Source organism: Pleurodeles waltl, chromosome 6 (assembly GCF_031143425.1).
Source record: "Pleurodeles waltl isolate 20211129_DDA chromosome 6, aPleWal1.hap1.20221129, whole genome shotgun sequence".
NCBI lineage: Eukaryota > Metazoa > Chordata > Amphibia > Caudata > Salamandridae > Pleurodeles > Pleurodeles waltl.
In genome coordinates, this window is record NC_090445.1 from 1,173,827,051 (window position 1) to 1,173,852,140 (window position 25,090).

Consider the following 25,090-nt stretch of genomic DNA (forward strand, 5'->3'; position numbering starts at 1 on the left):
AGTAATGAAAGTTTTCGGGGTAGCTGAGTGCAGTCAATAACCGAGGCCAGTGTTTCCCAAACTGTGGGTAGCGAGCCTATTTTTGGTGGAGTGCAAAAATCAAAGCAATAAATATAGGTGCCTTTAAATTCTTTATTTATCTTGTCACATTTGCTGTAATTCATAGACGGAGGTAAAATGTCAGGAAATGTCGTATTATGCTTATTTTATAACATGTTAGCAAACAAAATAATAATAAAGTGAATTATGTGACTGTCTTTCTGGGCTACATGAAGTTTGAAAGGAAATGCTGTAGGGTGTCATTTTTTCATAACACTAAGTAAAATGCGGATACCTGTAAGTGAACCGTACACATCCAGCAGTAAGGAATGCTAAAATGAAGAACAATTTTTGTAATTCCGACGTGTGATGGAATCAGAACAAATCAAGATACTTTACTTGGGGATGCGCACATAATAAGTATTCACTGAAACCCGATTTCCACACATTATCACTTGTGTGCAGTGTAGTTTAATTAGTAAAACTGTGTGTCTGTGCAAATTTAGTGAACCTTTCTTTGGAAAATGTGTTACCACGGACAATGCTTTAGTTACATCACCAAAAAAAAACAACAAAAAAAATGTCCATCAAAGCTAGGTGGGTCGAAAAAATGTGTTGTACTAAAATGTGGGTTCTGGTTCCAAGGCTCTAGTTTTGGCAATTTGACAACTTTAAACCTGATGTAAAGTCACAAATAACAGCAAAGAAAATCTCTTGTCATAAATATCGAGAAAATAATGTTCAGCTACTCACCTTTCTACCTGTCATGGCAAAATATTGCATTGTATTACTGGTTGAGCGCCCAAAATGGCTGATAACCTCTGTTTAACTTACCATATGGTATTCACTGCTCCTCAACATTTTAATATATAGTATAACAATGTTGGACTCACTTATGAAAAGCAAATACAGTTTGCACCCTTCTTTACTTAAATTGCTCTAAAACAAAAAAAAGAAGTTACACTTCTTGCCCTTCCCCACACCACCAGTGCTTTGGGCTCATATTGTTTGTTTTCAGCGGTACAGCTGCCTTTTCCTTTTTCTTTTTACCAACTTGCTGTGGTGAAGAAATCCTCCTAGCTTTGTATATACAGACTAGGGGTTACTTTTGCAGAAAGTGATCTAGGCAGAAAGCGATCCAGGCAGAAAGCAATCTAGAGAGATCTATAGTTTTTTTTTTTTTTTTTTTTTTTCTTCTAAAGGAAGAGTCAAACACTATCACTGTTTCTTAGTACTTCGGTGTGTCCTAGTAAATCATAGTCAAATCCAGGTCTTTTTTTTTTTTTTTTTGCAACATTTATGTGTATTCATTTCAACAATGATATATTAGCAGTAAGCCTTACAAAGCGGAAGGCAGTTAAGGGAGAATAAATACAGGAAACATTGTGAAGCACTCAAAAACAAGATCACACCAGTGCAACTACAAGTATCATCTTCCATACCTACTGCCGCCACCAAAACAAGAGTATAACAGTGGGAAGGGAGGATTTGGTAAGGAAGTAGGGCAGAAGAAGGGCAGATCGTTAACCACCCAACATTCCACAACAAAACATAAGAAAGCAACAATTCTGTAGTTATGGATGAAATAGAACCCAGCTAAGTATTTAAATAAGCAGATACTGGCCATTAGAAGAGACTATCGAAAGTAAAGCGGAACGGAGCATAACTCATTCAAAACAAAATGTGTTAACTGTGCAGTGTTGCATACATTAATTGTACATGTGCTAGTTATATTTAACTAAATAAGAATTTAGCATACGGAGAAAGCTAGAGCGTGGAGCAGTGGTACATAGGGCTACCACCCTCTCACCACCCATGCACACAACCTACCCTAGTGTCGGACAGTAGCATAATTTGGTAAGTTCTCCCCACCTGTGTCTCACAAAATTGTCCTACAGCATAACCTCTGTGGCAACACAGTTTGACTTATTAAAGAGTTGAAATGGTTCACCCAAGGACCATGCGTAGACACTAGGGCACAGCATCTGTATAGCTGAACTATTTCTATTTCTAGCATGGGTTATTAAGGTACATTACAGCAAAAGAGAAGGGGAGAGACCTTAACTCGGCAATGAGTGAGTGTCCTAGTCAAAAGAGGAAGCAAATGCATCTCAGACCTTCTCACAAACCTCCAACTTATCATTAAGTTTATACATAGTGCTCTTGTGAAGTAGTTAGGGCCATGGGTTGGCTCCAGTGAAGGAGAATGCATGTCTTGGCGGTCGCTAGCCAGCAATGCTTGAGTGAGTCAACCTCTGGAATATCAGTCATACTGTGAAGAAGTGCCAGATGGTATAATGAGACCATTATCTGAGAGCAGTGGATGTGTAGGTTAGTCCATACGAAAGACCAGTATGGCTGTATAGCTCTACAGGACTATAAAATCTGGTAAAGGTCACAGAGCGAGTCACTGAAAGACCACCCCATCACGCCGTAACAAATGTTCCCTATGCAGAATGTATTGGTCCCAGTCCCAGTACCAGTGGCTGAATACCTTAAAATAAAGGAACTTGAGCCATAAGTTTCGAGGCGAGATTAGAATGTAAGTCTTTGATTAAGACCCAATAACACACCTTTTAAGTTGCTTCAGAACCTAAGCTATTGATAGATGGGGAGCACTAGTATATCAATTGATGAAGGACCCAAAATACTCCTGAGACAGAGTGCCAGCTGTCTATACTTAAGATAACCAGTGGCTGAAATGCCAAACTCGTCCCACAATGTCACAAAGGATTTCACAGCATCATCATATATCATATGATCGATGGTTCTTACCCTCTTTGTATGCCACAATATCCAATGAAACAGCTCGGCTGCAATGCAAAAGCCTGTATTGTACCACAGTGATGCTCAGGGTTTGTGCAGCCCAAATCTTTTTGACCTAGGCTTTTTGTGTATTCACAGATCATGGCCAGGCACTTAAGATTTTTACCAAAATGCAGATTACCAGTTACTTACATTTACTGCCTAAATTTTGTTTGTGATGTGAAAAGTTGCTACTTTTGCACTCTGCCAAGAAGCTAAGTATATTTGGCACAGCAAACTACTTATCACAGGAACAGAATCAGAATAAACTATATTCAAACTAAATAAATATACCATAAAAGTAGAATAAAAAAGTAAAACATTAAAATACAATTTGTTTCCAAAAATGCCTTTGCCATGCATTATGAAACAATTAATAAAATAGCACTATCATATCTTGTAATTTCTTACTCCGTAAAGACAGTATTCCAGAATAGCCCAGAAGTGAGCTATTACACCAGGGAAAGGTCACTTTGAAACAAATCCTCCTTGGTTGTGTCAGCAACTCACACTGACGAAAGTCTTTCAGCAAGTCATGTGAGTGTTAGTGTAATCATCACTGATAACTAATTGCCAAGTCAATGTTTCTTGCTCCACCTGTCTTATTTGGAAGACAGGATTTTAAAACTGTGAAATTCGGGACTAGTGGGTGGTGATGGTGAGTGCTTGTATGTGATCTTCACCAAGACTTAAATTCTGAGAGGATTGTGATGGTTTTCCCTTTTCAGGTCAGAATAAGCACCTGATTGACCAAAAAAGAAATGATTGTACATTCAAAGGATTCTTTGCAACATAAATGGCTGCTGAGCAAAACCTGCAAAATCAATTGCCGTGAGATAAGAAAGTTTTCATTACTATTAAAGATTAGCCTGGGGAACAAGAGTCTGTTCCTGTGGGATTAGAGAAGTATTGGTAATGTTACTTACTATCTCTGGCAAGTTAATGAAGTGCTTTGTGGAAGGGAAAACTAGCTAGGGTAACATTAGGTTTCAGTTGGATATCATGGATGAAAAGAATGAGATGGTGACTGCTCCAAAAGATAACAATTTCTGTATTTTTTAATCCTCTGGATGGAGGGAGATTACATGCAGAATTTGCCATTCTGAGTGTATAGATCCAGAAGCATAAGGATAGAGGCTGCAAGTGTCCCAAGCAGTGAGGATGCTTATTGGTTGAGGCATCGTTAATTTTCTTTAATCCAAGAGACATTTTAATGAGGACCAATTGATGAGTGATCATATTAATAAAACCAATGCAGTCTAGCAATGAAAGACCCCATACATAGCACTTTAATCTACTAATTAATCCTTCCATCGATCCAATCACTACCAGAATAGAAAATATATATACTTTATTATTGATCATACAAATGTATTTATCAAGAATGATATCCAAACAAGGATCTCCAAAGTTTTTCTTTCTTCATTGAAATGTTTAAGGTCTGAAAGGTTGTTCTTTTGCATATTTGGCAGCTAAACTCTGGAACGCATTGTTCTCCAGCCTTCGTATGGATTCCTCTGAGTCCTCTGTTAAACAAAGGTTAAACACAGGTTAAAAACAGGTTAAAAACTCTTTTTTTATGAGGCCTATATCTTCTCCTCTCTCACCAGAAGGCTAATTTCACTTGCTTTTAGCTCCAGGGTGCCTCTCTCGAAGCAGCCATGCGCTGTACATGTGCAAATTGATTGGTTGAAATCCTAGCTCTTTTATAGTGTGTTTATTTTTAATTCAACTGTAGCCTCAATTCAGTACCCAGTTCATGAAAAGAGGTAGGTTCACATCATTGCATCACCTGTCAATCAGTTTCCACATTTCCAGTGTGTCTATAAATGCCCAATGTTATCACAAATATTATATTCTACTTTATACCCAGCTGGTTAAATGGTGAAGGTTGTTATTTTATCTATCCTAACTCTCTAAAAAGGCTATATAATTCTGTGGTGCAAACCATATTCCTTGCACCTTACAAACACATTCTGTGACTAAATGTTCATTTTATCCAGTTGCTCTACATCTGGGACACGTCAGCTCTTCCGTAAACTATTTGGTTATTTTTGCTGATGTGAATAATGGAAAGTAAAATCTCTGCTGGTAATTAGACGCTGGATGAGCTGAGCTTACATAGATTGAGAGGCTTGACTACGTTTTTTTTTTTTTGGTAACCTAACCTGTGCTATCCATTCATCCTAGACAGCCCTTTCTCCTCAATCAAAACTTTGTATATAGATAATGTACAACCCCTCTAGTATAAATATTTCAGCCTATCGTTTTAACATATAGAACATTTCTTTGGTTGTAAATAATTGTATAAATAAGTTCCCCTAGTAATGAGATAAAAATTTGCTATTATTTGGGATTTCTCATCCATTCAGTATAGCTCCAAAACGGTAGCTGCTGCATATTTGCAACAGTTGTCTTCTCTAATTTCTATATATATATTTTTTTTAACACATTTTTTATTGTGGTTCAGGCAGTACTTACATTGTAGTTTTTTAAACATTTTTCTATAAAAATGTTTATGCAGTACAGGGTTGTGTTTTAACGTCATTTTATAACATTTTCATACAATGCATTGCATCGCTTTATTGCCTGTTTCAACTTCTAACCGTTTAACATCGCTACTTAACTTTTATCAACTATTTGGTCATCTTATTCCAATTATACCTAGGGTTTTCAGTTACCTGGACACAGGTTTATACTATTGTTCTAGTTTTCTGAACTTGTAATTTCTAGTCTGTTTGGGGGTTCTGACATGCCTCTTCCTTTGTGTATTTTTTCTACTCATCATCTTCTTCACTCAGTGTCCCAAAATTTTCCATTAGTGTATCCCAATCTGGGGCTACCGGGCATTCTCTCATTCCAGAGTTCTCTTCTCGCTTAAGTGCCGCACCCTCTGTTTTTCCCCATTCTATCACCTCTGCTTTCCATTGCGTTGTTGTGGGGGCTGTGGTTGCTTTCCAGCGCCTTGTTAGAAGGCGCTTCGCTAGCAATAGTGGCAGATTTATGTGTCTGAGTAGTGTTTTCTTTTTCTTTAGGTACGGGAGCATACCGAGCATACAAGTCTCGGTTGTATATTGTATGGTATTACCAGTCATTTTGCCTAGTATGGTAGTTACTCCTTTCCAGTATGCCGCTATATCAGGGCAGCTCCAGAGCATATGCAGTAAATCAGCATCTTCTACTCTGCACCTGGGGCACGCCGAGGATGTAGGATATGTAGTCTGTGTGGTGGAAGGTATGCCCTATGCAGTATGGCAAACTGAATAAATTTAAATCTCGTATTACGGGATATTTGACTTGGGTACTTTAATATGGTGGACCAGTCTTCTTCGGATAGTTCCTTATCTATATCTTTTTCCCATTTGAGCTTAAGCGCTAACAGGGGATATGCCAAGTGGGTTCTGATTCCCCTATATAGCCATTTTATTAAGTGTTTACCCTGCCCTACGGTGTATATAGCACGGACAAGATCATGTGTAGGAGGCTCCTTATTGTATGTGTACCAGTGTTTCTTGACGTAGGATGTGATACTAGCGTGTAGTAGAAAGCTTGAGGGGGCAAACCGTGTTCACTGTGTGGTTAAGCAGTCGCCGGTCTTTAAATAGATCTCCAACTGTGTTTATTCCCTCTTATGCCCAGCTGAGTAGTGTGTTGTGGGTTAAGGTACCTGCTGTAACTGGTAGTCCCAGCAGTGGTATATTGAGAGAGTAGGGGAGTACGTCAGAGGTAGATTTTAGTGATAATCTCCAATACTGCAGGGCCACCCCTACAAGAAGTGGTATGTTTCCAGGGATCTGGTCTCCTGGGCACAGCCTAGCATGTATGCTCCCCTTGTCAAACATTAATTGCGTATATTCTATTTCTTGGAGGTTGCGACTGGCCAGCCAGCATGCCAGCCATTGAAGCTGGCTTGCTATGCAGTATGCTTTAAAATCCGGCGCACCCATGCCCCCTTGGTCCACGGACATCTGCAGTTTCAGCAAACTTATTCGATGTCTACCTTTTCCCCATATAAGTTCTAATAACATCGAATTGAGTGTTTTGAAGTAGGATTCTGGTACTCTTACTGGTAAATTTGCGAAGTAGTATAAGAGACTGGGTAGCATTACCATTTTTGCCAGGGCTAGTCTGCCCTCTATCGATATTGGCAGCATGATCCAGAATTGAATCTGTGGTCTTAGTGCAGACATGGCTTTCTTTAGGTTCCCCTCCAGTAGGTCTGTCGAGGTGCGATATATCTGGATGCCTAGATAGCGGAATGTGCTTGTGGCCTTTTGTAGTTGTTGTTCTCCAAATGGTATTGCACTATCATCATTTGATTCCTGGAAGGTAAATGCTATAGATTTGCTCAAATTAATAGCCAGTCCTGACAATGGTGTGAATTTCTGGAAATGCTATTGTGTCGGGGGGTTGTTGAAGGTCCTTAATATATAATATCATCTGCATATAATGAGACTGCATGTTTTGTATTTTCTATGTCTATTCCCCATGCTCCGCTGTCTTGTCTCAGAAGTTGGGCCAGGGGTTCTACTGCCAGGACAAATAATAAGGGGGACAAAGGACATCCCTGCCTAGTGCCTCTATGTACCCGATATGCGTCAGATATATTCTGTCCTGTGCGTGCTCTTGCCGTTGGTTCAGCATAGAAGAGACAGACCCATTTTGTGTATTCCAGTGGAATCCTAAATTTTTCGAGCACTGCCAGCATATAATCCCAATGTAGGGAGTCGAAAGCCTCCCGCAGATATAGTGAGAGGCACCCCTGGCCACATCCATTACGTGAAACAAGTGGCGAATATTGAGGGAGGTGCATCTGGATGGGATGAAACCACATTGATCCGTGTGGATCAGGCCACTGATATAGCCGAGAAGTCTCTGCGCTAATATTTTTGCTAAGATCTTGTACTCCGAATTCAATAAGGATAGTGGTCTGTAGGATGAGATGTCAGTTGAATCCTTACCCGGTTTTATTAAGGACGTCACTATTGTATGTTTGGTAGTATCTGGGAGATGTCCCAATGTCAGTGAGGCTTGATATAGTCATTCTAGGTGCGGGCCAGCTGTGTGCTGTATGTGGAGTAAAACTCGGGTGGGAGTCCATCCGAGCCCGGTGTCTTGTTCCGTGCAATGTTCTTAATAGTTTCTTGTATCTCTCCTTGCGTTATTTGGGCGCTTAGTTTCTCTCTGGCCTCTTCATGTAGTGTTGGGAGTTCGATTTTAGCTAGAAAGGCATTCATTTCTGCTCTCTCCATTAGTGGTGGGGCGGAGTATAGGGCTGTGTAATAGTCTCGGAATGCATTGTTGATTTCTAGTTGTGGTGTTCTATTTCCTTGGTGTGGGGTGTTGATATGTATTATAGGAGTGTATCATCACTTATCAATCGTGCCAAGAGTGCACCCGCCCTGTCTCCTTCGCTGTGTGCTCGTTCCCTATATTTAGCATGGTCAATTTTCCTCAGTCTCCCGAGAAGGTGTGTGTGTTCGGTTCTTGCTTCCTGTAAGTTTTGGGCTTTGTGGGGCTGTGCTATTGATTCTTTTTCCAGTATTCCCAGTCGGTTCTCTACCTGTTGCAGTTCCCGCATCAGTGTTTTCCGCACTCCCGATACATTGCTTATTAATGTACCTCTTATCACTACTTTGAATGCTTCCTATTCTGTCAGAGGGGAAGATGCCGATCCCATGTTTTTAAAATAATTAGTGATCGCCTGACTCACTTCTTCCATCAGAGGAGTGTCCTCCAGCACTACTGGCTGTATTCGCCACGCAGGGATAGGTGTAGACGACCTACCCCATAATATGGTCAGTTCTAAGGGATTATGGTCAGAGCGTCTTTCCCAGGTATGTGGTCTTAGTCACTTGTGTATGTAACGATGTTGTGCAAATCATACAATCTAGTCGTATGTGGACTTTATGTGGATGGGAGTAAAAGGAGTATTCCCTCATACCAGCATTTTTTGGCCCACCATACATCTATAAGTGACCAGCCCTGCATCCAAGCTTTTAGTGCTTCCGCTTGTTTTAGGATGTTCGTCCCGGACAGTGGTGGGGTACTACGATCTAAGCTGGTATCAAGTATTGTGTTAGTCTCCCCCCAGTATCCACGGGATATGTGCCCATTGTAGCAGTGTCTTCGATAGTCTCTCCAGAAATGCATCTTGTCCAACATTAGGGGCGTAGCTGCTACCTATTAATATGGGTTTTCCGTCTAGGTTGCCCTTAATTAGAGTGTATCTGCCTTCCACCTCTATTTTAGTATCTAGTACTTCAAAGGGTACCCCGGCCCTAATCCATACAGCTGCTCCTCGCGCGAACGACTAGTATGATGTGTGTAAAAATTGCCCCCTCCATTTCTTGCGGAATTTTGAAACTTCGTGGGTGGTAAGATGGGTCTCTTGTAAATAAGCAATGTGTATTTTTCGGCGGTTTAATTGGGCCAGTATTCTATGTCTTTTTTGTATGGCTCCCATTCCCCTCACATTCCAAGTAACAATGTTGTAGTCATACTGTGCAGCCATTCTGGGGTGTTAGCCTCTTCATCCCTCCCATGACTCTCCATGTCTGGTGTCCCCTATGTATTAGTATATGCAGATTATTTGTAGATGACAACTGTGTGTAACAGTGAACAATTCAGTTTCTTAACTGAAATACCAGGCAGAGCACAAACCGGCTCCACCAAACTGTTTTGTAGTACATAACTATCATATTATAACAAAAGCATACGAATAGTGAGAAGCCTACGCAAGGGGGCAGTACAAGATGTGAGGTCTATGGTTCTTGCCCGTAGATAGCGGGTTCTTTTGTGGATTAGGGAGACCGCGGAGCTCTACCGCCCGAGCCCGCCACTTGGAGGAAGCTCTTAGGCCCTGCAGAGTATGGGTATAGCATAGTTTCTAGCACTTAGGGGAGCGCTCAACACAGATCTCGTGCTGTCTGTGGGGTAATTGGAGGAAATTGCGTCAGGCTCCCTTCTGAGTCCGACGCCACGGTGCTGTCCTTCGATGAGGCCCCATCACCTGGGGGGGAGTTCGCCTCTTGGGGGTATGCTGATTGTATCGCGTCATTTTGGCCTTCCAGCACTTGTTGGAGTGTCGGGCCAGTTTTTTTCTGCTGCGTTTGCAGTCTGCTTCGCTTGTCTTTTCGGGGTTGGTGATATTGTCTTGTGAGGGGGGCATCACCTGGTTCTCTATTTTTTGACTGTGGGAAGGTCTCATCCAGCCAGGTCTGGAGTCTCAAAAAAGTGAGTCTTTTGGTTATATGAGACTCGCATTCTGGACGGGAATAGGAGGGCGTATGTTACACCTGCCACTCTGAGTCTTTGCTTTACTCCCTGGAAAGATGTTCTGCGTTTCTGAACTACCATTGTATAGTCTGGGTAGAAGAAAATTTGGGCATTGTCTACTCTTGCCATTTGTAGTATAGTATCCCTGTCTCTGTAGTTCAATATCCGCGCTATTAAGGGAGGGGCTGGTGCTCTCGGCGGTGGTTTCTTGCTTGGGATACGGTGTGCTCTCTCTACCACAAAGTGGGCTGATAGATGATCCTCGGCAATTGATTTCAGCCATCTCTCCACGTAGTGTGTTGGGTTTTTCCCTTCTTTCCCTTCCGGTATTCCTAGTATGCGAATATAATTGCACCTCGACCGCCCTTCTGCATCTTCGGCTCTTTCTTGTAGAGCTAGCACTTGTAGTTGAAGTAGTTCAATGGCGGTTCTATTTTCTTTATGGGTTGGAAGTATTTCTGCTACATTGGATTCTGTTTTCTGAATTCTGTCAGATAATTTTTTTTTATCATTTCTTAGGATATTCAGTTCTACTGTGATAGATCCTAGCCTGTTCTCAATTGCTTGCCCGGAGTCTTTGATTTCTTGCAGAATAAGATCAAGTTTGTCTGCAGGGTTTTTTACCTGTATTTCCGGTGTAGGGTTGTTGGGTCCAGAAGCTTCTCCATTTTCGGAGTGTTTGCCTTTGGTGCGGCCCATGGCTAGTTGTGCAATTTGTGTTGAGTTTGAGCGTCGGTGTACACTATGGGTCCAGCATGCAATGTAAGCTAGGTCTGTATACAGACTTTGTGATTGGTAGTGGGGATCAAGTATTCATTGCATGCCTTCGCATGCCTGCTGGTCGGCAGCGTTAGGGAGTCGAATGTGGGCACGGTGCGACACAGTCGATTAAACTGTTTACAATAATTGTGTCCCTAAGCTGAGGTCCATGAATGATAGCCTCTGTTTCTGGCGCACGTTTTTTTATTGTTTCGTGCTTGTCACGTGGGAGGCAGAGCGTTGGGTTCTGTTCGGATCTCAGCCGAGCAATGTTTTAGTTGTTTTATTCTTGTTAGCGCCCCTTTATTTCGCATGTGTTATCAGCTGGTATGTTCCTGTTCCATCAAAGCCGCCTCTTAGGGGGGGTTTGGGCCGCTGCCCTACCAGTCGTGTCTCGTGCCCTTCACTGCTGCGTTTGCAGTTATAGTAAGTAGGTGGCCCTCACCTTTCCTTCATTGTCTCTGGGGTCGTTCTTGATATTATGCTTTCTCTTTTCTCCCGTCCCTCCTCGATGCCTCGCTCGGCGCCTCTGCGAGGGAGCCGGTGGGGGAGCGGTCGATTGTTTTTCCCCCCTACTGCTCCAGTTCCAATTCCGCTCCTTGTTCCTATCCCCCATGCTCTGCTTACTGGTGCGTGTTCTTAGCTTCAGCAGCACCCAGATCTGCTCCGCGCTGCTGGCGGCCATTAATCCTAGGCCGCGTCCGTCTCACGCCTTCCCCAGCGCTTCCAGGGGGTTCAATCGCCTGTCAGACTCTCTCCCCAGGAGGTTCGTTTGTTCCTCCCCTCGGCGGTTGTTTGTATTTGTGCATAAATATCTCAGTTGTCAACAGATTAGATTGTGTGGTGGGCTCGGGACGGGAGCCCCGCGATCAAGCGGCCACCATCTTGGGCGGTTAGCCACGCCTTCTAATTTCTATATTAATATTTGTATTCTCCAAAGTTGGACTAATCTCATGCAAAAAGAGAAATGTTCAAAGCACTACACATGAATTTAAATGTCTTTGGGTAAACATATAAGATTTTAAACCTGATTTTCTTTAAGAACTTGATGTCCATATTTTAATAAGAACTCATTTAACCCAGTGGAGCTGACCATCAGCTTCATAATACTGATATCCATATTGTGTTAGGAACCAGGAATATATTATATACTATTATCGTATATATATATTCGATATTAGGAACCAAGAATATCTATATTGTATTAGAAGCCTTTTAGGCACCCTAATGAGGCAACAATATAATAATTTTCTGATGGATACAACTACCTGTGGATTCCTCACCTAATTAATTCTCCCCCAACGGAAACTTCTTTCCAGCTATGTACGTCGGCGAGGACGTCACAATTGCCCGACTCCACGCGGCTCCGCCTGACGTCATCGTGGCAATAAGAGGCCCTCGCCGGCGTGCTGACGTCAGTTTCCTTTTTTCCGGGCCTTCGATAACGATTATTTCTCCTGCTCCTGTATCGTTTGCTGTTCAAAGGGATACTTTGTGTTTTCTCGATGTCGGCCCGGAAGAAGTCCGGGTTCAAGCCTTGCAGGGAATGCGGAGGTTGGATGTCTGTTACTGACCCGCATAACGACTGTCTATGGTGCCTGAGCTCGGACCACGACGTCCAGGAGTGTGGTTCATGCCAAAAAATTAACCATAAACCTCTGAAGGAACGTGAGGCTAAATTGTTTTGAGCAAAAGCCAAGAAGGAGAAAAGGAGGCACCATAGGTCTTCGTCGGGGAAGTCGAGTCATAAGAAGCGGTGGCATCACGACTCCCGGCGTCGTTCCAGAGGAAGCAGGTCGAGGTCTCCGTCTGCCCGGTGCCGTAAGTCCTGTGAGGTCAGCCCGATGGTGTCTCCTCAGCCTTTGACTCAGCAATCTTCACCGGCGCTGTCGGTCTTTGAGGTGGTGGAGCCTCAGTCGTCATTCATCACCGGCGTATCCGGATGCTCAGGATTCTAGTCCTGCTCCAGCTTCGGCTCCACAAGAGTATTCTTCCTTCCCTGCTCCGGGGACAGATCCGGCAGCATTTCTTAATGCCATGTTTGCTATATTTCAGAACATGGCGCCGGGAGGTGATGCGCCGGCTGGCCCCACTGGTCCCTTGGCATTTTATTTAGGCACTCCGGCTCCGTACAGACCAACGCCGTTCATGCCATTCTGTCCGGCAGGAGACAATAGCCCGGCGCCTTCGACGCCGGTGTCTATTGAGATCGAAGGGTCCTGGAGCCAGATGGTGTCGATGGGGGGAGGTCGAGTATCCACGGCGCCGATGGATCCATCTCCGGCATCTGAGGTGTCCGGAGATCCTGTGATGATGCCTTCTCGGTGCCGCTCTCCGACGTCGGCACACTTTGTCGACGCCAGGGCTGGAGGCGAAATTGCGGTCCAGGAGAAAGGCCCTCAGGTTTTTGGAGGAGAGAGTACCAAAGGCAGCTCCTTGAGGAAGGGGAGATTGAGGAGCCCCAAACTGAGTTTCAGGGGTTGGGCACTGGATACTTCCCTGGAGTGGGATTTGGCCTCACCGGGGGAATATACTGAGGAGGCAGCCTCATTACATTGTCATCAGGAAGGCTGCTGATTTCCTAGAACTCCCATTTCCAATGGCACAGGTTAAGACCAATATCCTGACGGAGGTGCTTCATCCTGCCACGGCTATTGCGGATCCATTGTTACAATTTAATGAAGCTCTCATGGATCCCATAGGAGAGGTTTGGAAGAAGCCTGTTTCTTCGTCAGCTGTGAGCAGGTCGGTGGCCAGGCGGTATAGGTCGGCACCTGGAGACCCTGAATTTCTTTCAACTCCTCCGTCTCCTGAGAGTCTGGTTGTGCAGGCGTCCTGTTCGTCACGGTCTGCTCCTGGCACCTTCCCTGGTGTACCATCTGGCAGGGAGTCCAAACACATGGAGCAGTCGGCCAAGGTGGTTTTCTCCTCCTGCAGCATGGCACTGAAATCAGCTAATGCTACGTGTATCCTGGGCAGATACATTCATGCAATAATGGAGTGCTTTAAGGAGTGTAGGGCTACAGCGAAATCCTTGAGACTGCAGGCTGTTTCGACCCCTTTTAGGTCCTCTAGACGGCTGCGGGTATTTGGACGAGGGGCTTCCTTTCGTGGGAGATCGCAGCAGGCAGGCCAACAGCCTTCAATCCTCCCTTATAGATCATTTAGGGGGCAGGGTAGAGTCCGCACTAGAGGGGCCACCCAACAGCAGCACCCTTGCTCTTCCTCCAGGGGGATGCAACAGGGGAAGCAACCCTAGTCCTCTAACTATTGCATCCCATGTGTCTCCGGTAGGGGGAAGGTTGTCTCTTTTTCTTCCCAGGTGGGAGTCAATAACATCCGATTCCTGGGTCATCAGTGTGGTAAGGAAAGGCTATGCCCTTCCCTTTCGGGAGATTCCTCCTCCCTTCCCTCCCCACCCTTCTTTTTGTTCAGAAGGTCATCTCCTGTTGTTAGAACAGGAGGTTCTATCCCTGTTGTCAAAAGGTGCGGTGGAGTTGGTTCCCGAGCAAGAGAGGGGTCAGGGATGTTATTCAAGGTATTTTCTGATCCCCAAAAACGATGGTCGCTTGAGGCCTATCCTGACCCTGAGGATTTTGAATTGGTTGTACGCGTCTCTGTAGAGAGGCACTACGGCTTTGGTCCTGGGCACAGGACCATCAGGTTTGCGTAGTAGCAAACCATCTGGCCGGAGTTCAAAACGTACGTGCGGACAGTCTCAGTCGACACTTCTCAGTCGATCACGAGTGGCTTCTCCATCCGGTCCTGATCCTTTACATCTTCCGGGTGTGGGTATTTCCTCAGGTAGACCTCTTTGCCACTCGGGAGAACGTGCACTGCCCGTCGTTATGCAGCCTCCAGTATCCGGTGCAAGCAGTGTTGGGGGACGTGTTTCAGATGTCCTGGCATGACCAATTGCTTTACACGATTACCCCCATACCGTTGATTCCTCTGATTCTGAGGAAGATTAGCCAAGACCGGGCCAAAGTCATTTTAATAGCTCCGGATTGGCCACAAAGGGTGTGGTACCCATATCTTCTCCAACTCTCACTGGGCCCTCTGCTCCGTCTCCCTCACAGGGTAGACCTCCTCTCGCAGTCGCAGGGCCAGGTTCTACACCCCCACCTCCAGAGTCTGCACCTGCATGCCTGGAGATTGAACAGGGCAATCCGAGTTCCTTTTCTCTCCCGCCAGAAGTGGTGGACGTTATTTTATCGGCCAGGCGACACTCCACCAAATCAATCTATGCTGGTAGATGGGCAAAATTTGTAGCCTGGTGTGGAGAGAAACCAATTGATCCTTTACGGGCCCATTTGTCGGACATTTTATTATTTGCGTTGTCCTTGGTGCAGAGAGGATGTGAGCTGCGACTGTTAAGGGCTATCTGTCAGGGCCGTCTGCCTTTCTGTGCCTTCCTGATCAACCCTTTGTTTAAATCCCCTATAGTTATAAGGTTCTTAAAAGGTCTTACTAATAAGTTCCCTCCCTCTCCTTTTATTATGCCTCAATAGGATCCGAATTTAGTACTCACATTCTTGATGGGTTCACCGTTTGAACCGTTACATTCATGCCCATTAAGGTTTTTAGTGTTAAAAACTGTTTTACTTCTAGCCATCACATCATCTAGGTGAGTGAGTGAACTTCAAGCGCTTAGCGTTAAACCCCCTTTCACTTCTTTCCATGCAGACAAAGTGCTGAGGACCAGGGCGGCTTTCCTACTGAAGGTTGTTACACCCTTCTATTTAGGGAAGTCTATAACGCTCTCATCCTTTTATCCTCCTCCCCATCCATCGAAAGAGGAGGAGAGGCTCCATCGGCTTGACCCTAAAAGAGCGTTAAGCTTCTACGTTGAGAGAACGAGAGAGTTCAGAGTAGAAGATCAGCTCTTCATCGGCTACGTGGGGAAGAGGAAGGGCAAGGCGGTCCACAAAAGAATACTATCCAGGTGGGTCATTCTTTGAACAAAAATTAGTAATTCCTTGGCAAAGAAGATTCTTCCTGTTGGAATTAGAGCCCATTCCACCAGGGCTAAGTTGGCCTCTTCGGCTTTGGCTAGAGGTGTTCCTGTGGTTGATTTTTGTAAGGCTGCAACTTGGGCTTCCCTCCATACTTTTGCAAATCATTATTGGTTGGATTCAGAGGTTAGGAGGGATGGCCATTTTGCACGGTCCGTGCTGCAGGATTTCTTGGCGTGACCATTCAGGCACCCGCCACCGAGTGCGCTACTGCTTTGGGACTCTATTCATTAGGTGAGGAATCCACAGGCAGTTGTATCTATCAGAAGAACAAGTTACTTACCTTCGGTAACGCCTTTTCTGGTGGATACACTTTGCTACCTGTGGATTCCTCACGGTCCCACCCACCTCCCCGTTGCCTGGTTGGTCTTACCAAGATATCCTAGCGTGTATATGTATATAAAAAGGTGTATATATGTTTGATAATATATGTACATATAGGTGTTTTTTTATATATATATTTGATATTTTGCTGTTTAAATTTGATTAAAGGTTATGTTTTATATTTGACTGATGTTTTCATGTCAAGTATGTATTGTCGGTAGTCTTGCCTTGAAGGCACGTAAAAAATGGTGAAAACTGACGTCAGCACGCCGGCGAGGACCTCTTATTGCCTTGATGACATCAGACGGCGTTGCGTGGGAGTCGGGCAATTGTAACGTCCTCGTCGACGTGCAGAGCTGGGAAGAAAATTTCCGTTGAATGCTAGCGCATTGGGAGAATTCATTAGGTGAGGAATCCACAGGTAGCTAGTGTATCCAACAGAAAAGGCGTTACCAACGGTAAGTAACTTGTTCATTTTGTTGTGCTGGGAGAATTTGAGTGCTTCTTTAAGAAAGTGTTGGTTTTATTTGCATAATAATTCTTTCTGTAGTGACCTAGACAAGATAGGGAATGGTGGAAATACATATCTGGGGATTCAAAGTCATTTATCACGTTTCGCCCAAGGCATTTCATCATATTTTGTTTAACTTGAATAGATGTCATCGTAACAATTAGAATTTGTAGTATATGGTAGGATACACAATGGGGGTTGAAGAATGAAGAATGAAGAACGTGGAGGTATAACTTGGCAGGGAAACAGTTTGACACACTTAGGAAACTGGAGCACGGGGAAAATAAGGCAAGCCTGGTGAACTTTGAATAGGGTCTTCACTTTCCATCAGGCTATGGTGGGCTTTATTTTGGCAGTGTGGATAATTATTGCAGCAGGGTAATCTAACCTACATCAATTCTTGGTGGCTTCTGTTAAGTGCATCTGGCATAATCATATTGAGACTCAGGTTTCTTCTCTTGGGTGCCTACCTTATGACTCAATTTTTTCTAATTATATTAGATCTTGAGAGTCTGCTAGCGCTGTAGCAGCTCTATCCCATTCGTGAATGGTGAACTCTTTTTTAAAAATAATCTGACATATTATGACATATGAATAATCCGTGTTAGAAATTCACACATGAACTAATATTTATCAAATGGCATTCTTATTCATGCTTAGTCTTTTAAAGGTTATAATTATTTTTTTTATGTTCAGGCGATATGTAGCGGGGAACACTAACTAATTGCCGCTGCTCTGTAGAGCGTCCATTCTTTGAAAATTTGATTATTTAATAATTAGCTGATTATTAAATTGGTATTAAAGTCTTTACAACTAGGAGTCAGCTTAAGTTCATGCATGAAGCAAAGGCATCCATGGTAGTTTCAATCTTCAAATGTATTGTAATGTGTCTTTTCTGCCAACATGAGTACAGGTGAACTGGGTTGAAGTTTATTTTCTTCAGATTATAAATGAAGCCAATGGTTGTTCTTGCTTTTAGTATTTATTAAGAGTTTTATCATTTATTTTTATATTTTCTATTTTTTTTTTGTATGTACTGATTTATGGTTGACTACACTCTAATGGTCTAAATTTTGACTGAATAAAGAGAATTGAATTGGGTTGAAGTTTCACATTGCTTGGATTCAAGCTGTCTTGAAAATATCTTCGTTTTTTTAGTTAAAGGATAAATCAATATCACACTGTTTCCAATGATAAATGTGCATTCAACCATTTTCTTGGCAGTTGCCGAAAATTGAAATAATATTCAGACTTAACCTATGTCTGAACGAGTGTGTTTACCTCATTAGAAACTCCAACAAGGAGTAATTTGGGCAACAAATTTTGGGTGTGAGCCTTTATCTAATGCCCAAGTAGGGTATCCAAAGAATCGGGTTGGTTACTTGTCTTGAAATAGGCCATGCAGCTGCTTGCGTGTAGCGCAACCTTGTGGGTGAAATAACGGTTTAGCTGTATTAATCAAACTTAGATACCAGTGGTTATGAAAAGTTTGCTTTTCACATCAACTTCACACTCTGGGTTGTCTGGCAAAGCATTCAAGGCGTAGCCAAAGGAGGCAGTCTGAAGGCTGAGTCTAGGTACTGTTCAACACAGTTGTCCTAATCGCAGTGAAAAATTATTTCGAAACAGTATTCAAAAGATCAGAATAAGTAGTAACATAATGCAAAAAAGAAACATAGATGCAACATTAGGCATTCACAAGCACTGCGTTTTCTTTACCATCAGTTACTGTTCGTGAATGCTGTTGTGGTCATAAAAGCAGGAAATCACCCAGAATTATTACCCTTTCGTCAAAATACAGTAAATGTGTCAACATTTAAAGTTTGTGAACTTTTGGTGAATAGTAGAACTTTTCAGAATCACCCAATGTAAATGTCACATCCTATAATTAAAAAAAAAAAATACGATTCAAACAGAGTTTGTGATTTAAAGATTTGTATCTCAGTTTAGGCTGAGGGCCTGATTGTACTTTCAAGAGAAGTTATCTAGTGACAGTGGGGTTTTGTCGTCTCCAAGACAATGACTCCACAGTTGGGTAGGACTGATCTTTGTACGTAAGAGGAGTAAACTGCTATCTGATCTGAAGAGCAGTTAGTATGTCTGTCACAGGTACAATGTCAAACACTAAAGACCACTCAGATCCTCTTCAAGTAATCTATTTCTAGGTACCACAGATGTCATCTGGGTGCCGTACCTCTGCACTTATGTTGTTGATGGGCCTATGTTAATGCCAGACTTAGTGGAGTTTCAGTACCAGGAAAGATTAAATGACATGGTCCTGGGCGGACCAACAAATTCAATACAAGCATGTTAACACAGGAAGAGTGTGTTCTTGCCAGGCAGAATCAACACCCAGCTCACCTCATTTCTAGGTAATGTCATGTTCAGTCCTCATCTGACCTCTGGTGAGGTGTAAATACTCTGTGTAGCTGGACTCCTTTTGGCTAGCTATGGGCTTCCATGAAGACCAGGTCAGATGTAGGGTAAGCAGCAGAGCTTAACTGGGCATCAAGTGTAATTCTAGCAGATGCATTCTCGAGAAGCTCTGTAGTAGGGTCCAGGTGGATGTTTCAATGTATGCCTTCCCTGGGCTGGAGTGGCTCCCCAACATATAATTACATTGTGTGGGAGATGGGCAATACCCCACTGCGAGTCAATGCCTAGTCAAGAACCTAAAAAAATTGAAATTCCGACTAGTCAGGTTGGGGTTTCCCTCTGAGGTGATCCTGAAAAGGGCAGCCCTTGTTCTATAAAGCACTCTATGAGCTACTTTATGCATAGTCCATGTTTGGAACAATGTCCAATGTTTTGCACTTGTGGAATAGCTTCTGTATTCCCTTCAGATAGATCATGCAGACAAACGAAGTGGGGGAGAAAGAAATGGAGAGACTTCAGTTGTAGTGTCTCTGTGTGCCACATTTCACTCACTAATATAAACTAAAAAGGTGTTCTCAATCAGCTGTGGGTGACCAAAACGTCAGTGACAAAAAGATAATTATGATCAAACTTCCTTCCTCACCTGTTTTGATGTTTACAATCATTTTGTATAAACCAATGCGAATACTGTTGACATTTTTCATCTTTATTAAAAACATCTACAAATGTACTCTGGTTTTATAGAAGTGACCTAATTTTCTATGGGAGGACAATACACACCACTCAACATTCAACAACCACACACTAAAAGTTTTGCATTGTATGCAAAGACCCAGAGGGTGGGCTTGGAAGTAATGAAACAGCCATTATAGAATACTGCCTCTTGCAGATGACTCCTTTTTTTTTTTTTTTTTTAACTTGTCCAGAGTGTATGAGAACAAATATTGTGGAACTGATTCACACTAGGGTCCATTAGATGGCCTTTATGCTTTCTGTAAGGTCAATTTGTTCCCTCGGGTATATGTATAGGCCCATGTGAGGAGCTGTCCCCTCAGGCATATTTGCACTCTCTTTTTTTCCATGTATTATTTTCCCCTCACTAGTTGCTTTTTACTGTCTCTGCTACGGAAAATTAAGGTTAGCATGTGTAGAGTGGCTTTGATATTTTTGACAACACTTCTAAGGTCATTACACATGCAGTGCAGTTGGCTTCTTTTTGAAAAGTGCACTTCACCTGCTTAAACCAATGTTTTAATGGCATTCATTACCTGTAGTCTTTTGCTTTACATATGGTCTTGATGGGGGTGAATTTCTCCCATACTACCTAGAGAGCCCTATTATATCCAATACAGTAGACTCCCTCTCAAAAATGCATTACACCTGTAAAACTGTATGAGGTTTTTATGATTGTCTGTATTATTTTTAACACCAATAAAGTGCTATCCGTCTCCACTTCCCTTCTTTTACTATGACATGTTAATATTTATATTTTTATTATTATTGATTTTTACCCTAACACATTTATCATTTGTATCTATGAATTTAGGGTTTTTAAGATTTTTATGATATCTTTTCTATGTTATATCTTTTAAGATCTGCTTTTATGAGATTGAATAAAGAAATTGAATTAAATATACATTGTTTCAATAGCCCAGCTTTAACAGAGGTGAGTAAGCCCCTCTCATACATTGTCAAAGTGAAAATATAGGCAAGTCAAGGATAGTGGAAATGTATGTGGGATAGAACATCTGAAATGGAAGTTGAGGATGGGGTTGTCTTTAGAAGGATGTAAAATCATCAAGGGAGTTGTGTTGGCCTTTGTCTCTCTGCCTGACCAAGCCTACTTAACTGAAAATAGTCCACATTGTTTATGGCAAGAAATTTCTTGAACCAAGGTAAATCAATTTTTGCAGACTTCAAGGTTGAAATAATAAAGAAATCACTTCACCCAAGTCTTTATCTTAGATTGGTCTACAAATTGGGATTTAGTGTCTCTCCTTAAGAACTTAAGGCCCGATTTAGGGTGTGGCAGCTGTGGGAAATCTGTGAAAGAGGTGGTTGTCGTATCCATCCTATTTAGAGAGCAGGGAGGACTTCTTTTTGGCTTATCACCCACAGTTAGTCAAACTCTTATACAGGCTCCTAGCCATCAAAGTTTAGACAGAATCTAATAACGGCATTATTGATTACTTGTTGCTGATTTTTTTTTTTTTTTTTTTTAAAGGTACCCTTTTTGGGGGTTAGTCTTCTTGGTTATTGACTGCATATTTGAAGTATTTTCATTGTTTTAATGCTGTTATACTGTGCACTTTTGTACCACACCCCCATGCTAGTACCTTTTCACGCACTGTAAAATGGTTTTGGTCTACCTTGTAGTTTATTCAGTAATTAATTTTTCTTTTAACGTTTATATTTTCACTCCCTTGTTGGTGGAAAACTGTTTTTCGAGTCTGAAAGCAAACTGCGGCTGAAATGCCTTCCTGGTGCTTTTCTTTAGAAAATATGTGCTGAGCAGTTTTTAGGGTCGAGTCTGCGTCACATGCGCTTGCGCATGTGATTTGCTTGCGAGACGCCTTAATAGTTAGAAAAGGGCTCGGAGCCCCGTCCATGTCACGTCAGTGTCTTTCATTGGTTCGTGGGCTTGCCTTTTAAAATCTGCTTGCTTTCATTAGTGGAAGGCATGCATACCTCATGCCTATTCCGGTGGTTAGCTCTCCTCGAACGCAGCGATCAAGTACTGAAAACATGCGAGGCTTGCTGTTTTCAGTCCGGTTTTGGGACTACTTTTTATCTTTTTTTCGCAGCGTGATCTCTCTTGGCAGAAGTTGAGCGATTTGCATGACATCGACCCTGTTACATAGTTAATTGCACTTTTGCTGGTTACGTAAATAATTGCACTTTTGCCAATAGGTTTCACTACGAGTGAACTGTAGCAGCACGATCGCGCTCTTATTTTACATTTAATGTGGCAAGAAAAGCCCAGTTGGGAGTTTACAACTAATTGCTCTAACTCTGAGAAATGCGATACCCGTTGCATTGCAAATGCTTGTTTTTTTGTTTTTTTTGTTTTGTTTTTACGTATTTGTGTTTGCTTGTGGAATAGGTTTTGTTTGGATCCAGAAGCCCGATCGTGGCTTTACAGACCCCCATACAAAGCTAGTCACAGTACGTTGTAGTTAAGACAAGAAATTATCTTTTAATTTGCAACCTTTTTGATGAATAGCACAATACGTTGATCTTTATTATCTTAATGTGAATCTTGTATTTACTTATGTTTGCTCTCTAGGCGGTATTTTATGTTAGTATCTGCTTATTTTTATAGAGTAAGGTGCAGTGCTTCATACCGTGTGGGCCAAAAATATTAAGCCTTTGCATGCCTGAATCAGAAGTAACATCTACAGTACTCTTCATTTCAGTGTAGAGAAAAAAACGTAATTAAAAGGCAGCTAGTTACAATCTCTACAATACCTTCTCTATGTCTTAATTTTCCAGAAATCCTAATCTGATCCTGGGTTGATTACTTTGTTGTGAAAAGGACTTCTTGTTACATGTGTCTGCGCCACATGCCTAAGTTTCTTCTCTTCTTGAATGTTTGCTGAAGGGTTCATAGCAGACAAATGGAAAAAAAAAAAATTTATGGTGATTTCTAACTGAAAATTCACACTTTTTTCAAATTCCCCAAGCTTCAGACTGGATCTGGAAACTTTTCCATAGTATCTCTGCACTCAATGCGGCTCTCAGAGACTGCTTTTTCAATTTTTCCACATAAAATTTCTGCAGTGTGCAAGGGATGTCGCCCCATAAAACAAAAGATTTTACATCCTGTAAAGACTGTTGTAAGCAGATCTTTGTGACAGAACCCCTCCAGGCATGTCTGGGGTCGGGCCACGACTCCAAGACCTGCAGAGACTTCACGTCATTTAACCTGTAGGCCATCCGGGAACGTGAGGCAAAATTTTGTCGCTGAGTACAAAAAGGCACAGGTCGAAGACTGCTTTCAAGTCTCGCTTCAAGTCCAAAGCTCAATTTCGTTTCTGGAGTTGATGAAGCTGTTGTAGAGGCACCGGTCTTCGTCATGCTCCCTGGTGGGCACAAAAAAATAAGAAGTCGAACAGGAGTTAAGCTCCTTCACGCCATTCCCACACACCTGATGAAGTCTGTGGGTGGTGTCAACAGTCCTGTTCCCTCTTCCGAAGTTGCCTACTTCGGAGTGGATTCTGCAGCTGGTTCTGGTACAACCCGAGTTTCCATGGTCATGCTGCACCAGATCAAAGAGTTCCACGCAGTTATGCACCAGCACTTAAGTTCTCTGCGGATTCCCTCAGGTGCACCTTCAGGCCCCACGGAGCTGAAAGGCCTACATGGATTACTGCCAGTGGGTTCACATTAAATGCCAGCTGGTCCCTCTGAGTCACTCCTGCCCTCTGCTCCAGTCCTGACACTATAACTACTGCCCAGTACCACACCAGGCCAGGCTAAATCCACTCCTGTGCTGATCTTGCCATCCGAAGAGGTGGCCCTTGAAGTATTCTCTCTGACAACGACTTTGACCCATGTTGTAGCCAAATCCAACAGAAGTTTCTGCACTGGCTTTACCACAAGGTAGGCAACATTCTTTACAGTCCGTTTTTGGGACGGACTCTGATAAATATTATGACCAAGGTTATGAGTTCACTCAGCATTATGGCAAAAACAATTGGTATGATGACTTGCAAGAGGTTAGTGGGCTTGATACTTGCCTTGAAACAGTCATTTTCTCTCCTTCTGGCCATAGAAGAATCAGCCTCCTGCATTATGGTTGTGTAGGGCGGCTGAAGACCTTGGCTGCCATCTCCCCACCATGGAGGTAAAAACAAACGTCCTGACTGAAATCCTGCAACTTGACCAGATTGCTTGTGAGCCTCTACTTCCCTTCAGTGAAGCCTTGACGGATACTGTCCTAGAGACTTGGGCTAGGCTTTGACCCGGCCCTCTAGTCAACTAACAGATTGCCAGGTGACACCTCCTTGCAGCAGGTGACCTGGTCTTTTTGTCACAGCATCCCTTTCAAGTGAGTGTTGCGGGTGGAATTTTCACTAGGCGTATCAGCCCCAACAATGTCTCTACCACTTTCCCTGACAGGTAATCAGAGATTGAAAATTTTGGGGAAATGCTTACTCTCCTCAGCCAGTTTGGCCCTGCGATCAATCACTGCCTGCTGTTTGTTGGCCCGCTAAACTCATGCCCTTTGGGTGAGGCATTCCCTACTGCAAGGCTGTCCTACCCTTACCAGGCAACCCAGCAGTTTTGCTAGAGAAGCCAAGATGCTCGCCATCCCTTCATCCAAGGTCAGACTGCTGCTTAGTTCTCCACCGCAGCCCTGCTGCCCCAACTTCCAACCCTCTTTAGAGTACCCTTACAGGGTCACAGCCACCCCGTGGGAGGCCAAATCCACCAATCGTATTCAGGTTGCCAAGCAATCACATCGGCCAGGTGGTTTCTGCAGATGGTCCACAAAGGTTATGCATTACATCTTGTTTCTTCACCGTTGAACTTTCCATTGCCAAACTTGATGGATGGCCATCTCTTCATTTTGGGACAAGTAGTGCAAGCCCTTTTGACCATGGGGGTCGTTGAGAGGGGGCAGACGCCAGAAGTAGAGCGTAGTTGTTACTCATGCTACTTTCTGTTGCCCAAGAAGGACAGAGGTCTTTGGCCTATTATAGATCTGTGTCCTCTCAGTGCCTTCCTCTAGAAGAAATTCCAAATGGTCACCCTGCCTTGGGTCTTGTCCAGCCCGACTCTGGAGACTGGATAGTGGCATTGGACCTGCAGGATGACTGTTTCCATTTTCTTGACCTCCCGGCACAACAACACTACCTGTGGGTTGTGGTGGGAGAGGAGCGTTTTCAGTTCACTTTGCTCCTCTTTGGTCTCACCAGTGGCCCTCAGATGTTTACAAAAGTTAGGGCAGTGGTAGAAGCACACCTTCAAATTACCTCAG

General features: G+C 43.1%; 1 protein-coding gene across 2 annotated transcripts in view; it reads left to right on the forward strand.

Moving 5' to 3' along the window:
- The window catches only part of MCU (mitochondrial calcium uniporter), a 539,967-nt gene that overhangs the window by 128,706 nt on the left and 386,171 nt on the right, over positions 1–25,090 (forward strand). The gene's annotated exons all lie outside the window — the stretch shown is intronic.